Source organism: Heterocephalus glaber, unplaced genomic scaffold (genome assembly GCF_053883595.1).
Source record: "Heterocephalus glaber isolate CG9 unplaced genomic scaffold, H.glaber_assembly_v1.0 deba00001503, whole genome shotgun sequence".
Classification (NCBI taxonomy): Eukaryota; Metazoa; Chordata; class Mammalia; order Rodentia; family Bathyergidae; genus Heterocephalus; species Heterocephalus glaber.
Window position 1 is genome coordinate 1,446,936 of NW_028258323.1, and position 14,633 is coordinate 1,461,568.

At 38.9% G+C, this 14,633-nt stretch overlaps 1 protein-coding gene across 1 annotated transcript in view; it reads right to left on the bottom strand.

The window, feature by feature from the left end:
* The window catches only part of LOC106008219 (uncharacterized), a 130,449-nt gene that overhangs the window by 80,295 nt on the left and 35,521 nt on the right, over nucleotides 1-14,633 (bottom strand). The gene's annotated exons all lie outside the window — the stretch shown is intronic.

A 14,633-nucleotide genomic window follows, 5' to 3' on the forward strand; every position in this document is an offset into this window, starting at 1 on the left:
TCAGAAAACAGTATCTCCAAGTGAAGGCCTCAGAAGGAGCCTCAGAAATACAGTGTCTCTCTGACCTTCAAAGCTAGAAACTAAATAAACCTCTATCCTCTACAAGTCAGCTTGTCTCAGGTACTTTATTATACCGACAATAACAATAACAACAACAAAAAATAAGTACTACAGACAGAAAATAGAGAGTAGTATATTGAAGAGGTGTTGTAGAAATTTATGAGGAAGCAGCCAAGAAACTGATGAAATAAGTAGTTGTGTAGAGTAAGAGAAGTTAGATAAGAGACACTGATGTGGTTGAAGTTTGGGGGTTCAGGAAATGATACCCTAAGACTGGCCCTTTGACACAGTGAGAGATCTTGAAGGCTGCCTCAGACTCCAGGTCCCACTGACCTTCCTTTGTCTCTTCCCTCTCCATACCCACTGTGCATGGTGAGGTCTTCTGCATTGTCCCTTTAGCAATCTCACTGGATCCGCCAAAAGAAGAGCACTATAAATGTCAGTATTCTTGTTGAAATTTCATTCCCCAGAGAAGATTAAACATATCCAGGAGGGAAAACTGAACATCACACATCACATCTAGAGGAAATTTGTCCCAGGCTATTGTCTGCTATTCTGGGCCCATTCATCTCCCCTAAACATAATTTGCTATCGCTCTAAAAATCTCCTCTCTCTTTATGAAGAGGGTGTTTTAGCTTCAACTATCTGACTTTTCCTTTGAGTCTCATACTTTGTATATGGTTCCTGTTTCTGCACGTTAATAAATGCATACTTTTTCTCATTAATTTACCTATTGTCAGTGTATTTCATAAAATAAAATTATCAAACCTCCAAAAGAAAGAGAGAAATTTTTAAATTTTAAAAGGAATAGGTGGCAGATTTGATGATGGAAAGTAAGAGAAAGAACTTAGGAGGACTTTCTGGTTTGGGGGTTTAGGTCACTAACCACGTTAGCCCTGAGAAAAGGAGCAGAATGAGAAAATAAAAATTAGGACTGTCTTGGATAACTTCTATTTACCAAGTAAACAAAAAAATGGCTATTTCAATTTAAGATATGTTAAATTCATGGTCTCTGTCCAACATCCACAATATTATCCAGTAGCCTTTAAAATACTGGTCTAGACCTTTGGAGAAAGTTTGTGCTAGTGAAAAAGAAAATATTCCTAGGTACCTGAAACCATGTGTCATAACATAGATGTCATTGCTAGAGAGACTGGAATGAAAATAGATGAAGATCAATGTTAGGGGAACTATTTGAGAACTAGCTAACTCCACACATCTGGGAACCCAACACTAAAGCAATAGGAAAAAAGAAAGGAATCCATAAAAAAAAAAAAAAAAGAAGAAGAATGTAAGGTCAAGGAAGTAGGAATAAAACGAAGAAAGAGTACTGTTATCAAGATCAAAGGAAACAAAAAGTGGAATGGCTGATAGTGTAGGCTATGAAGACCAGCAATATAGGACCAAAAGAAGAGTCCACTGCACCTTAGAATGAGGATCAGCTTTGAGGAAATAATGAGAGCACAAGTGTAACACCATGAAGAATATGACAGATGACTGAAATGGATGAGATGGCACTCGTTTCTTTATGCCTCCTTGTGTCCATGCCCTCTGGCAATGTCCCCCCCAACTGAATCTTAGCCTAGTCACATGATTTGCCTTGCCTCTATTAGGAAACATTATGCAAACACAGACCTGAAGAAGTGCTTTTGTGTTTTAACTTTCTCTCTGGGATGCTTCCTGCCACAGCAAAAACATGCCCAAGATAGCCAGTAAGATGGATGTGAGAGTCATCTTCACAGAATCAGCTCAGTTGCCTAATCAAGACCATGCTAGACCAACAACTGGAGCAAGCTCAGCCAAAATCAGCCAGCCCAACTACCTACTGCCTCATGAGAAACAACCAATGGTTGCCACTTCAACACACTAAATTTTGTGATGGCTTATTATACAATGATAGCTAACTGATACAAACCAAGGTACATAAACACAAGCCATATGCAACAAACTTATCTCAGAAATCCAACCGGCATAATTATCTTGCTTTTACATCCATCTTTTTAATATCTTGTATCTATAATAGAGTTCTCCAAAGCAGACCCCCTCATTGCTTTAGTAGCCATCATGAACTTGTTTCTACCTCTCCAGCCAGGTTTTCTTTTCACTCCTGCAAATTCAGACTGTACAAGCCCGTGACTGCAAAGAACCTTCAGTCTGAACCCTGATCTCTGCTTCCTCCTCAGCTAAAGAATTACATCAGGGAAACAAAACACAAAACAGCTCTTTGACGGACATAATAGGAGTTCAGGGAGGAATAGAGAAGATATAATTGGTGCTGATGGTGAAGGAATTCGAAAGAGAGCATTAAATTACTCAGCACAGGAGATAATTAGTATTTAGGGTATTCTCATAAAATAGCTTCTATTTGCTATGTTAGGAAATTCATTCTGAGAAAGAGGTAATAGAACAGAAGTGCTCAAAGAAAGTGAGCCTGGCTTGAAATAGCTGTTGAGCAAGAGCAATAGAAAGGGTTGCCCAGAAACAGAAACATCAGCAAGCAGGCAACTGGTAGTGGAAATGATGAATCTGCCGGGGAACTAGCTCACATAAAGCTGTGACTTACAGCAACACTGTCTGAAAGACACAGTGACATCTGGTTGGAGATGGGAAAAGTGTACAGTGCAGGACCTTTGCCAAAAGAATCAATGGCATTGGAGTAGATTCTTAAAATGATAGTCCATGGGACAGTGATGGCAAACCTTTTAGAGATGAGGGCCCAAACTACAATCCAAAACCCACTTATTTATCACAAAGTGCCAACACTGCAATTAAACCTAAATATTGAGGTTTTAGTTTAGAAAAAACAACTCAGACATTAGCCTCTTTTATCTTAAAAGCAAAATATAATAACACACATGCCATAGGTTCACCACCACTGCCATAGGGTGTTCCATTACCTGGATGCCGGGAACTATCATTTCTCTACTACTACCTTTCCCGTTCTCTTCCTTTATTCCTTTGCCTAGGTTAACTCTTAGCCTTTCTGTTACATCCCATAATGAATACTGTTTTCTTGAAGATGACTTCCCCAACTGTACCAACAAGGTCAAGTCCCACCTCCTTACATTTTCTTATACATATTCTTTGGAGCACAATCATATTTTAATTTTTCATGTTTAAATAATTAAAGACAAGATTAATCTCAGACTTCCTCAGCTCACTATTAGCTTCAGGAGCATATATCTTTTCTATTTTCCTCCCCACCATTCCTTTTCCTATGTCTAGCAAAGTGCCTCATTCTTAGTAGGTGTTCAATAGATAGCTTTTGAATAAGTAAATTGATGAGTGATTGGATGAATTATGAAGGAATGAGTAATCCAATAAGTAAATGAAGTAAATAAGTCAAAAGAAGTCAGGACCTCAATGAGTTTCAAAAGAAATTTCAAGAACTTCATTGGTAAAACAATGAAAAAGCTGGAAGGATAGTAAGTGTTAAGGACTGAACTGTGTTGTTGTGAAATTCACTTGTTGAAGCCCTTACACCCAGTGTGAGCATATTTGGAAACAGGGCATTAAAGGAGATAATTACAATTAAATGAATGTATGAGGGCTGAGCCCCAATTCAATAGGACTGGTGTCCTCACAAGTAGAGGAAAAGACTCCACAAGTGTATGTGCAGAGAAACGGTCACGTGAGGGTTCAGTTAACAGCAGTCAACTGCCAGTCAGGAGACAGGTGACACCAAATGTCAACTTGCCAACATCTAGACCAGGAGCTTCCAGCCTCCAGTACTGGGAAAAGTGAGTTTCCTTTCTTTAAGCTGCCAGTCTGTAGTAGTCTTCTGTGGCAGCCCTAGCAGACTGATACAGGAGGCCACAGATATAAGGTCAGGGAAAGTAGCATGAGAGAAGAGAAACATCTAAAAGTTAAAGTATACAGAAGCGAACCAATTCTACTGGATTTTGAATTATTTTGAATGAATAACCATATCAGAAGGTGGAGACTAAATATTATCCACAAAAGGGGAAAAAGGACAACAAATACAAGTAACTTTTGAGCACCATATTTTGACAATATACCCACATTCTAGGGAATAAGCACACTGCAAATGAATCTTCAACTCTTACTGGTAGGCATATTTTTCATTTGCAGATACTGTAATATTGAGAAAATGAATAATGTGATAGTTACTGGGAGCCAGATTCCAACTGTGGAAAAGAAAGATAAAAATATGGACAAAGTATACAAACAAAAAAAAACCTTGCAGCTATCAGGGAAGACAGATTTCATACAGACAAGAATTATCAGCAGATGCAAAGTCCAGGCGGGGGATACTGATGAGCAAGATACATACAAAGTCCTGCAGATGACATGATACTCTATATAGAAGACCCCAAGAACTCCACCAAAAGTCTTCTAGACTTAATAACCAAATTCAATCAAGTAGCTGGTTACAAGGTCAACACACAAAAATCAATAGCTTTCCTCTACACCAACACACTGAGAGAGAAATAGGGCAAACAATTCCTTTCACAATAGCATCCAAAAAACTGAAATACCTAGGAATTGACCAAACAAAAGAAATCAAAGACCTCTTCTCTGAAAATCATACCACTCTGAAAAGAGAGATGGAAGATGATATCAGAAAATGGAAAGACATCCCCTGCTCCTGAGTAGGAAGGATCAACATAGTGAAAATGGCCATACTTCCAAAACTGCCATATAGATTCAATGCATTCCCAATTGAGATCCCAGCAGCCTACTTCACGGACTTTGAGAAAACAATCCAAAACTTCATTTGGAACAAGAAGAGAGCCAGAATAGCAAAAGCAATTCTAGGTAACAGAGGCATGGCAGGGGGTGTCACAATCCCCAACCTGCAACTCTACTACAAAGCTACTGTGATAAAAACAGCATGGTACTGGCAAAGAAACAGACCTGAGGACCAGTGGAACAGATTAGAAGATGCAGAAAAAAATCCAGATACACTCAGCCACCTCATCTTTGACAAAGAAGCCAAACACCCTCACTGGAGGAAAGATAGCCTCTTTAATAAATGATGCTGGAAAAATTGGGTTTCAACTTGTCAAAAATTAAAACTAGACCTATATCTCTCACCGTGCACTAAACTAAAATCAAAATGGATTAAAGATCTAACTATTCAAATAGAAACTCTGAACCAGTTGGAACAGAGGTTAGGTAGAACTCTTTAAGACATCGGTATAGGAAAAGATTTTATGAACAAAACCTCAGTTGGCCGTGAACTAGCACAAACAATCAACAAGTGGGATCTCTTCTTATTAAAAAGCTTCTGCACAGCAAGAGAAACCACCAGCAGGGTGAAGAGACAACCCACAATGTGGGAAAAAATCTTCACCTGCTCTTCCTCAGACAAAGTCTATTATCTTGAATCTATAAAGAACTTAAAAGAATCAGACCTCCCAAATTTAAAGACCCAATCTAAAAATGCGCATCTGAAATGAACAGACATTTCTCACACCAAGAAGTAGAAATAACAAAGAAATATAAGAAAAAATGTTCAACATCACTGGTCATTCGAGAGATGCAAATGAAAACAATACTGAGATTCCACCTCACCCCAGAAAGGATGGCTGCTATCAAGAAATCAACCAATAACAAATGCTGGCAGGGCTGTGGGGAAAGAGGAACCCTGGCTCCACTGCTGGTGGGAGTGTAGACTGGTGCAACCACTGTGGAAATCAGTATGGAGATACCTCAAAGAACTAGGACTGGAAGTCCCATTTGACCCAGCTATTCCCCTGCTGGGTGTCTTCCCCAAAGAATTAAAAGAATCATACCACAGTGATATATGTGCACCCATGGTCATAGCAGCACAGTTTGTAATAGCTAAAACTTGGAAACAGCCCAAATGGCCATCAACTGGAGACTGAATCAAGAAAATGTGTTTTTTGTATAAAATGGAGTACTACTCAGCCATCAAAAACAAGAAATTAGAGACATTTATAGCTAAATGGATACACATTGAGGTGATACTCTTAAGTGAAATAAACAGGTCACACATGTGTAAATACTGAATAGTTTCTCTAGTGTGAGAAACTGAAAGTGTAAATAAGGACTAAAAGGTATAATAGATAATGTGAAATAGGAATAAAAGGGGCAAAGGGCAAGGGGAAGTGAGAGGGGTAGGGAAAGAAAGAAGAGAATGGAATTAATATGAGAAGACAAAAAAATGGAAACAAAATCTTTGTAAATAGGGAAGGATGGAGGGGTTGAAGGGAGGACAGGGGGAGGGGGAAAAATAAGAACCAAGAGAAATTATGTAAAGGTGCAAATTTCCAACGAGGAATGTAACTATATTGTATACCTAAAATGCACCAATAAATTTTTTTTTGAAAAGATATATACCAGTCCTAAAGTTCCTCCCCACAGAGTGTTTAAAAGAGTGAAGTAATAACTCTGCAGTGGACAAATCAGAAAATACTTGAGAAGATGATCAAATTAATGTCTCCATTAAGGAGCAGACCAGACACTGTGCCCAAGACACCATCGTCTGTGCAGGACATGTCACCAATGTCGTCTGTAGCCAGAGAGGCATGGTTTTCATCCATTCATCAGGAAATGTGAGACAGACCCAAGCGAAGGACGTTCTACAAAACAGATACCCTATCCACTTTGAAAATGTCACTGTTGTGAAAGATAAAGAAAAGCTAGGGAAATCTTCCAGATTTGGATATACCAAAGACATGAGACAACAAATTGCAATACAGGATCCTGACTTGGATTCTGTGTCAGAGAAAGGAAATGCAGCAGCAGATATTATGAGGAAAAATGGCAAGTTGGACTGTAGACTACAGATTGTATAAAAGTGCTGTTTTCTATGTTAAATGTTCTGAACTATAAGTATACTTCAGAAATCCAAGAGATTATTTTTCTTAGAAAACACACCAAAGTACTAAGAGATAACAGTGAATGATACAGCAAGCTATTATAAGAGTTCACAAAATACATAAATAAAAATGTGTATGAAGATGGGGGAAGAAACATAATAAACCAAATGAGTCACTGCTAAAAATTGTTAAATCTAGGTAAAGAATAGATGAAATTCTCCCATAGTCTTTCATACTTCATGTCAGTTGGGTGTTATTTCAAAATAAAACTTTTTAAAAGAAAATCAAATAAACATAAAAGAGCAGAGTAGTAAAGGAGCTCTGGGTGATGTAAGGTACAGGCCTAGATTTTAAGGTAAATTTCTCCGTAGTCTGGGAGACAATAGGAACTCAGTGGGAGAAGGGAAACAAGGACTCAGAGGCCTCTAGATCTGAATCTCCCAGGGAAGAGGAGGAGAGGATGAGGCAAGTCCTTCCCTGGGCTCTACTTGCATCTTAATCCAGTCCCTTGGTAGATGAGCTCACTGCAGGAAAGGCAGCTCCCTCACACCGATTATCTCCTCCTGCATAGCTGAAATGATGCTCTGCTGAGCCCATTAATCATCTAATTAAAGTTCTAGGCTGCACAATTCAGTAATAAAAGTACAAGAGGTCATAGACATTGTCCTTTTATTCTCTGATGAAAAAGAACCCATGGTAAGACCTCTATCCTTACCACAGTTATCTATAAACAATAAGGAAATGATAGTTTTTCATCAGGTATAGTTTCAACTTTAATAAACAGGCCTCCTGTTTGTCGTAAGCTCTGAGCACACAATGTTAGGAGCTCAGCGTTTCCACCCAGGTGATGGGAGGACAATACCAGCTCTTGATTACTGAACTGAGCTAAAATAATATCTAGGGCTGTCTTGTGCAACGTTTTAAAATATTCTTACAATGTATATCCTCCAAAAAGCCACACTCTTTTTCTCTATAAGTTTCCCATTTCCCAGTAATTTCTGTTACTAATTTTGGTTTCTGAATCTTCCTACTCAGTGTCTCCAGAAGTTTTGATACTATACAGTGGCACTTAGACCAAGTGAGGGGCAGCCACAAGAAGAGCCACAACTGGACCGAGAATATCTTTCCTTTCCAGTCTTCCCCCTACTCTACCTCTCTCCCATCCACTCCAGCCTGCAGCCTCACCTCAACCTAGAATCCTGCAGGGATCCTCTTGGGATCTTCCTCTCCCCAGGGCATGGAGCTCATTTCATGAAGAGACAGACTCCACTTCTCTACCCTTTGAGTCCTATTCTGACCGCTTGGCCCACCAAACAGGATGTAGCAAACAGGAGTCTTGAAAGGTGTGCGTGCATAAAGGCTTGCTCTCTTGCTGCAGCTTGAAAGCTGAGACCAGCAACTCTCTACCCAACACTAACCCACTAGAGGATGAGAAGCCATTAGAGAATAACCTAGATACCCCAGGCAATAGCTAGCCAACTGCCAGATACATGAGGGAAGCCAGGCCCCAACTGACCCATCAACTTATCCCAAAGAGACAAGTGACGACAGTCTCATGAGTTAATCAGCTGAGATCACCAGGCAAACCACCAAGCTAACCCATACCTAAACCGTGAGGTAAACAGTGATTGCTGGTATAGGCTGCTACGTCTTGGGGCAGCTATTCATGGAGGAAGAGACATCTACTATAGACTCCAGTATATCAGTGTAGATACCTAGTTATCCAACTCCAGCACATCTCACCACTAACCAGCCCAATGATGTCTTTTCTCACCATCCAAATTCATTTGCTTCATGTATTTTAAGACCTTAAAATATTTGACCAAACTGATAAGCTAATATAAATTAGTAGTGTAACTGAAATGTAGTAAACCATGCACAGAGACCCCAAAAAGGCCCAAAAATAAGCCTCTTCATTTCCTCTGTTACTAATGGGCTTGTCCTTTTATTCTCCTGAAGAGGTATAAAATGTAACCACCATTATATCCAGTAGATAGAGTCTGTTCAAATGTACTCCGGATGACAAATCACTGCTTTAACTCTTTGCAGCCTCCTCTCCTTCTATGTAGTTAAATTCAAATTGTTTCCCAATGACCTGACTAATCTTTCTCCATGCATTTAAGTCCTTCTGCTGGTCCCTTTCCTATCCCTCTATTAGTGGTCACCCCCTCACCTCCAACATTAGGGATTAGCAAAGCCATCCGAAGAACAAGCCAAAATCTATGGTTTTCATGCTCCTGATACATTAAGTTGTAAAACTCATTTAGCCCACAAAACTGGTCTCTTGGTTACTCTATCATTGTTCCCCCCTAGATATATTAACAAAATAAACGGCCTACATTTCTGTTAATTTCTTCCCTACTCTGGCTTCTTGTTACACCATGGGCTCTCTTCCTCTCCCACATACTCCACCCATGATGCCACCTGCCATAATGTGACACCACCTAGAAGGCTCTCACAAGAAGCTGGCCCAAGGGGGAAGCCTGATCCTATAATTTTCTCTCTAAAACTATAAGCTAAATAAGCCTCCTTCTTTAAAAAGTACTTAACTTCAGGTATACTGTTATATCTTTTTTTTAATTAAATTCTTTTATTGGTACATTGTAGGTGTACAACACAATTACATTTCTCATTGGGAATTGTACCTTTACATGATGCATCTTGGTTCTTATTTTTTCCCCATACCTAGCCCTCCCTTCACACCCTCCACCCTTCCCTATTTACAAAGACATTATTTCCATTTTTTCCATTTCTCATCATTTTTCCTTTCCCTTCTTTCCTTTCCCCTGCCCCTCCCACTACCCCTACCCCTTTGGACCTTTTCTTCCTATTTTACATTATCGATTATGCATTCTAATCATTGGTACATTTTAGGTATACAATATAATGATATTCATCATTGGAAATTTGCACCTTTACATAGTCTCTCTTGGTTCTTATTTTTCACCCTTGCCCAGCCCTCCCTTCAACCCCTCCAGTTCTCGCTATTTACAAAGACTTTGTTCCTAGTTTTCCATTTTCTCATATTAATCCCATTCCCTTCTATCCTTTCCTCTAACCCTCCCACTTCCTTCCCCTTTGCCCCTTTTCTTCCTATTTCACATTACCTATTATACATTTAATTCTTATTTACACTTTCAGTTTCTCACACCAGAGAAACTATTCGGAATTGATTCATGTGTGTCGTATTTATTTCACTTAAGAGTATCGCCTCAATGTGCATCCATTTAGCGATAAATGTCTCTAATTTCTCAATTTTTTATGGCTGAGGAGTACTCCATTTTATTAAAAAACCACATTTTCTTTATCCAGTCTCCAGTTGATGGCCATTTGGGCTGTTTCCAAGTTTTAGCTATTACAAACTGTGCTGCTATGAACATGGGGGCACATATATCACTGTGGTATGATTCTTTTAATTCTTTGGGGAAGATTCCCAGCAGTGGAATAGCGGGATCAAATGGGACTTCCAGTCCTAGTTCTTTCAGGTATCTCTACATTGATTTCCACAGGGTTGCACCAGTCTACACTCCCACCAGCAGTGGAGCAGGGTTCCTCTTTCCCCACAGCCCCGCCAGCATTTGTTATTGGTTGATTTCATGATAACAGCCATTCTTTCTGGAGTGAAGTGGAATCTCAGCATTGTTTTCATTTGCATCTCTCGAATGACCAGTGATGTTGAACATTTTTTCATGTATTTATTTGCTATTTCCACTTCTTTGTCTGAGAAATGTCTGTTCATTTCAGATGCCCATTTTTGGATTGGGTCTTTAAATTTGGGAGGTCTGATCTTTTTAAGTTCTTTATAGATTCAAGATAGTAGACCTTTGTCTGAGGAAGAGCAGGTGAAGATTTTTTCCCACATTGTGGGTTGTCTCTTCACACTGCTGGTGGTTTCTCTTGCTGTGCAGAAGCCTTTTAATAAGAAGAGATCCCACTTCTTGATTGTTTGTGCTAGTTCACGGGCAACTGAGGATTTGTTCATAAAATCTTTTCCTACACCGATGTCTTCGAGGGTTCTACCTAACCTCTGTTCCAACTGGTTCAGAGTTTCTATTTGAATAGTTAGATCTTTAATCCATTTTGATTTTAGTTTAGTGCATGGTGAGAGATACAGGTCTAGTTTTAATCTTTGGCAAGTTGAAGCCCAATTTTTCCAGCACCATTTATTAAAGAGGCTATCTTTCCTCCAGTGAGGGTGTTTGGCTCCTTTATCGAAGATGAGATGGCTGAATGTGTCTGGCACTGTTTCTGCATCTTCTAATCTGTTCCACTCATCCTCAAGTCTGTTTCTTTGCCAGTACCATGCTGTTTTTATCACAGTAGCTTTGTAGTAGAGTTGCAGGTTGGGGATTGTGACACCCCCTGCCATGTCTCTGTTACCTAGAATTGCTTTTGCTATTCTGACTCTCTTCTTGTTCCAAATGAATTTTTGGATTGTTTTCTCAAGGTCCATGAAGTATGCTGCTGGGATCTCAATTGAAATTGCATTGAATCTAAATAGCAGTTTTGGAAGTATGGCCATTTTCACTATAGTAATCCTTCCTACCCAGGAGCAGGGGATGTCTTTCCATTTTCTGATATCATCTTCAATCTCTCTTTTCAGAGTGCCATAGTTTTCAGAGAAGAGGTCTTTGATTTCTTTCATTAGGATGATTCCTAGGTATTTCAGTTTTTTGGATGCTATTGTGAAAGGAATTATTTGCCCTATTTCTCTCTCAGTGAGTCTGTCATTGGTATAGAGGAAAGCTATTGATTTTTGTGTGTTGATCTTATAACCAGCTACTTGACTTAATTTGGTTATTAAGTCTAGAAGACTTTTGGTGGAGTTCTTGGGGTCTTCTATACACAGTATCATGTCATCTGCAAATAATGACAATTTGACTTCTTCATTTCCTATCTTTATTCTTTTTATTTCTTTCTCTTGTCTAATTGCCGTGGCTAATGTTTCCAGAACTATATTGAACAAGAGTGGTGATAGTGGACATCCTTGTCTTGTTCCTGATTTTAGTGTGAAAGATTTCAGTTTTTGACCATTTAGTACGATATTGGCTGTTGGTTTTTCATAGATGGCTTCTATCAGTTTGAGGTAGAGACCATCTATTCCAATTTTTTGTAGGGTTTTTATCATAAATGCATGTTGGATTTTGTCGAATGCTTTTTCTGCATCTATGGAGATAATCAAATGATTTTTGTCCTTGGCTCTATTGATACAGTGTATTATATTGATTGATTTTCGTATATTGAATCATCCTTGCATCCCTGGGATGAATCCCACTTGATCAGGGTGTATGATCTTCTTGATGATCTTCTGCATTCTGTTTGCCAGTATCTTATTAAGGATTTTTGCATATATGTTCATTAGTGAGATTGGCCTGTAGTTCTCCTTTTCGGTTGGGTCTTTCTCTGCTTTGGGGATCAAGGTGATGCTTGCTTCCAGGAATGAATTTGGGAGTATTGCTTCCCTTTCAATTGCATTGAAGAGTTTAAACACTAAGTAGTGGCAGCAGTTCCTCTCTAAATGCCTTGTAGAATTCAGCAGTGAAGCCATCAGGGCCTGGGCTTTTCTTAGTTGATGTTTTTAACTACATTTTCAATTTCATTGGTTGATACTGGGTTGTTCAGAATTTTTAGGTCTTCTTCGTTCAACTTTGGTAATTCCTATGGATCTAGGAACCTTGTCCATTTCTTCTGTGTTGTCCATCTTATTGGCGTATAGGTTCTGGTAGTAGGTATTGATGATCCTCTGGATTTCTGCTGGGTCTGTTGTAATTTCACCCTTTTCATTCCTAATTGCATGGATTTGGGCTTTTTCTTTCCTTGTGGTGATAAGGTTGGCTAAAGGTTTGTCAATTTTATTGATTCTTTCAAAGAACCAATTCTTGGCTTCATTGATTTTTTGTATCGTTCTCTTAGTCTCCATTGCATTGATTTCTCCTCTGATCTTTATAATTTCCTCCCTTGTATGAGCTTTGGGGTTGTCCTGCTCTTCTTTTTCTAGAAGCTTGAGGTTCAGCATCAGGTTGTTTAATTGGGCTCGTTCTGTTTTCCTAATATGCATATTCACTGCTATGAATTTCCCTTGTAAGACTGCTTTCATTGTGTCTCATAGATTCTGATATGTTGTATTGTCATTGTCATTTAATTGAAGGAACTCTCTGATTTCTTCTTTAATTTCCTCTGTGACCCGCTGGTTATTCAGAAGTGTGTTGTTCAATTTCCATGTGTTTATGAAATTTTTTGAGTTTCTTTTGCTATGGATCTCCAATTTCATGGCACTATGGTCTGATAATATACAGGGGATAACTTCAATTCCTTTGCACTTACTTAAACATGTTCTATGTGTGAGGATGTGGTCTATTTTTGAGAATGACCCATGTGCAGCTGAGAAGAATGTGTATTCTGATTTTGTGGGGTGGAAGACTCTGTAAACATCTGTTAAGTTCATTTGTTCAAGAGTTCGATTGAGTTCTAGTATTTCATTACTTATCCTTTGTCTAGTTGATCTATCTGTTTGTGACAGTGGGGTTTTGAGGTCTCCCACTACAATTGTATTAGTGCATATATGACTTTTCATGTCTGTTAGTATTTGTTTTATATAGTTGGGTGCACTAGTGTTTGGTGCATAAATATTTATGACTGTCATCTCTTCCTCTTGGATTGTTCCCTTTACAAGGATGTAGTGTCCTTCTTCATCTCTCTTAATCAGTGTTGGTTTGATCTGCTTGATCTGCCAAGAGGATAGCTACTCCTGCTTTTTTTCAGGTTCCTGTCACATGGAGTATTGTTTTCCACCCTTTAACGTTCAGTCTATGAGTTTCCTTTTGAATGAAGTGTGTTTCTTGTATGCAGCATATTGTTGGATTTTGCTTCTTGAGCCATTCTGCCAGTCTATTTCTTTTGATTGGTGAATTGAGACCATTAACATTGATGAGTATAACTGAAACGTACTGACTTGTCATTGCCATGACTTTTTCTTTTTGTTGGGTTCTCCCCCTTTACATTTAATTTCTTGTCATGCCAGATGGTTCATTCTGCTTTGCTTCCTGGGGTTGTGATCCTCAATGTCTGTTCCTAGGATATTGTGCAAAATTCTTTGGAGTGCTAGTTTGGTATTCACGAAGTTCCTACGGTGCTCTTTGTCATGAAAGTATCTTATTTCTCCTTCCATTTTGAAAGATAGTTTTGCAGGGTACATCAATCTGGGTTGGAGGCTGTTTTCTTTTAGAGTTTGGAATATGTCACTCCAAGCTCTTCTTGCCTTGATGGTTTGTGTTGAGAAGTCTGCTGTGATTCTGATGGGCTTTCCTTTGTATGTGATTTGTTTCTTTTCTCTAACTGCTTCTAGAACTTTGTTCTTCTGTTGAGTTTCTGGAATCTTAACAATTATATGCCTATGTGTAGATTTTTTTTGATCAAGGCTATTTGGAGTCCTATATGCCTCACTTATCTGTATGTCAAGCTGTTTTCCCCTGCTTGGGAAGTTTTCTACCATTATTTCTGTGAAGAGATTTTTTTATGTCATCTGCACTCTCTCCTGTTTCTTCATTGAGGCCAATCAGTCTTATGTTATTCTTCTTTGCATCATCTAGCAGCTGCTGGATTGATTTCTCATGTTCCCTTATAATTTTGAAGCAATTTTTCTTTTCCTGGTCACTAATTGCAATCTTATCTTCTATATCTGAAATTCTGTCTTCACATTGGCTCATTCTGCTGTGTAGACTTTCAGTGGAGTTTTTCATGTCCTGGAAATCTATTTGCATCTGT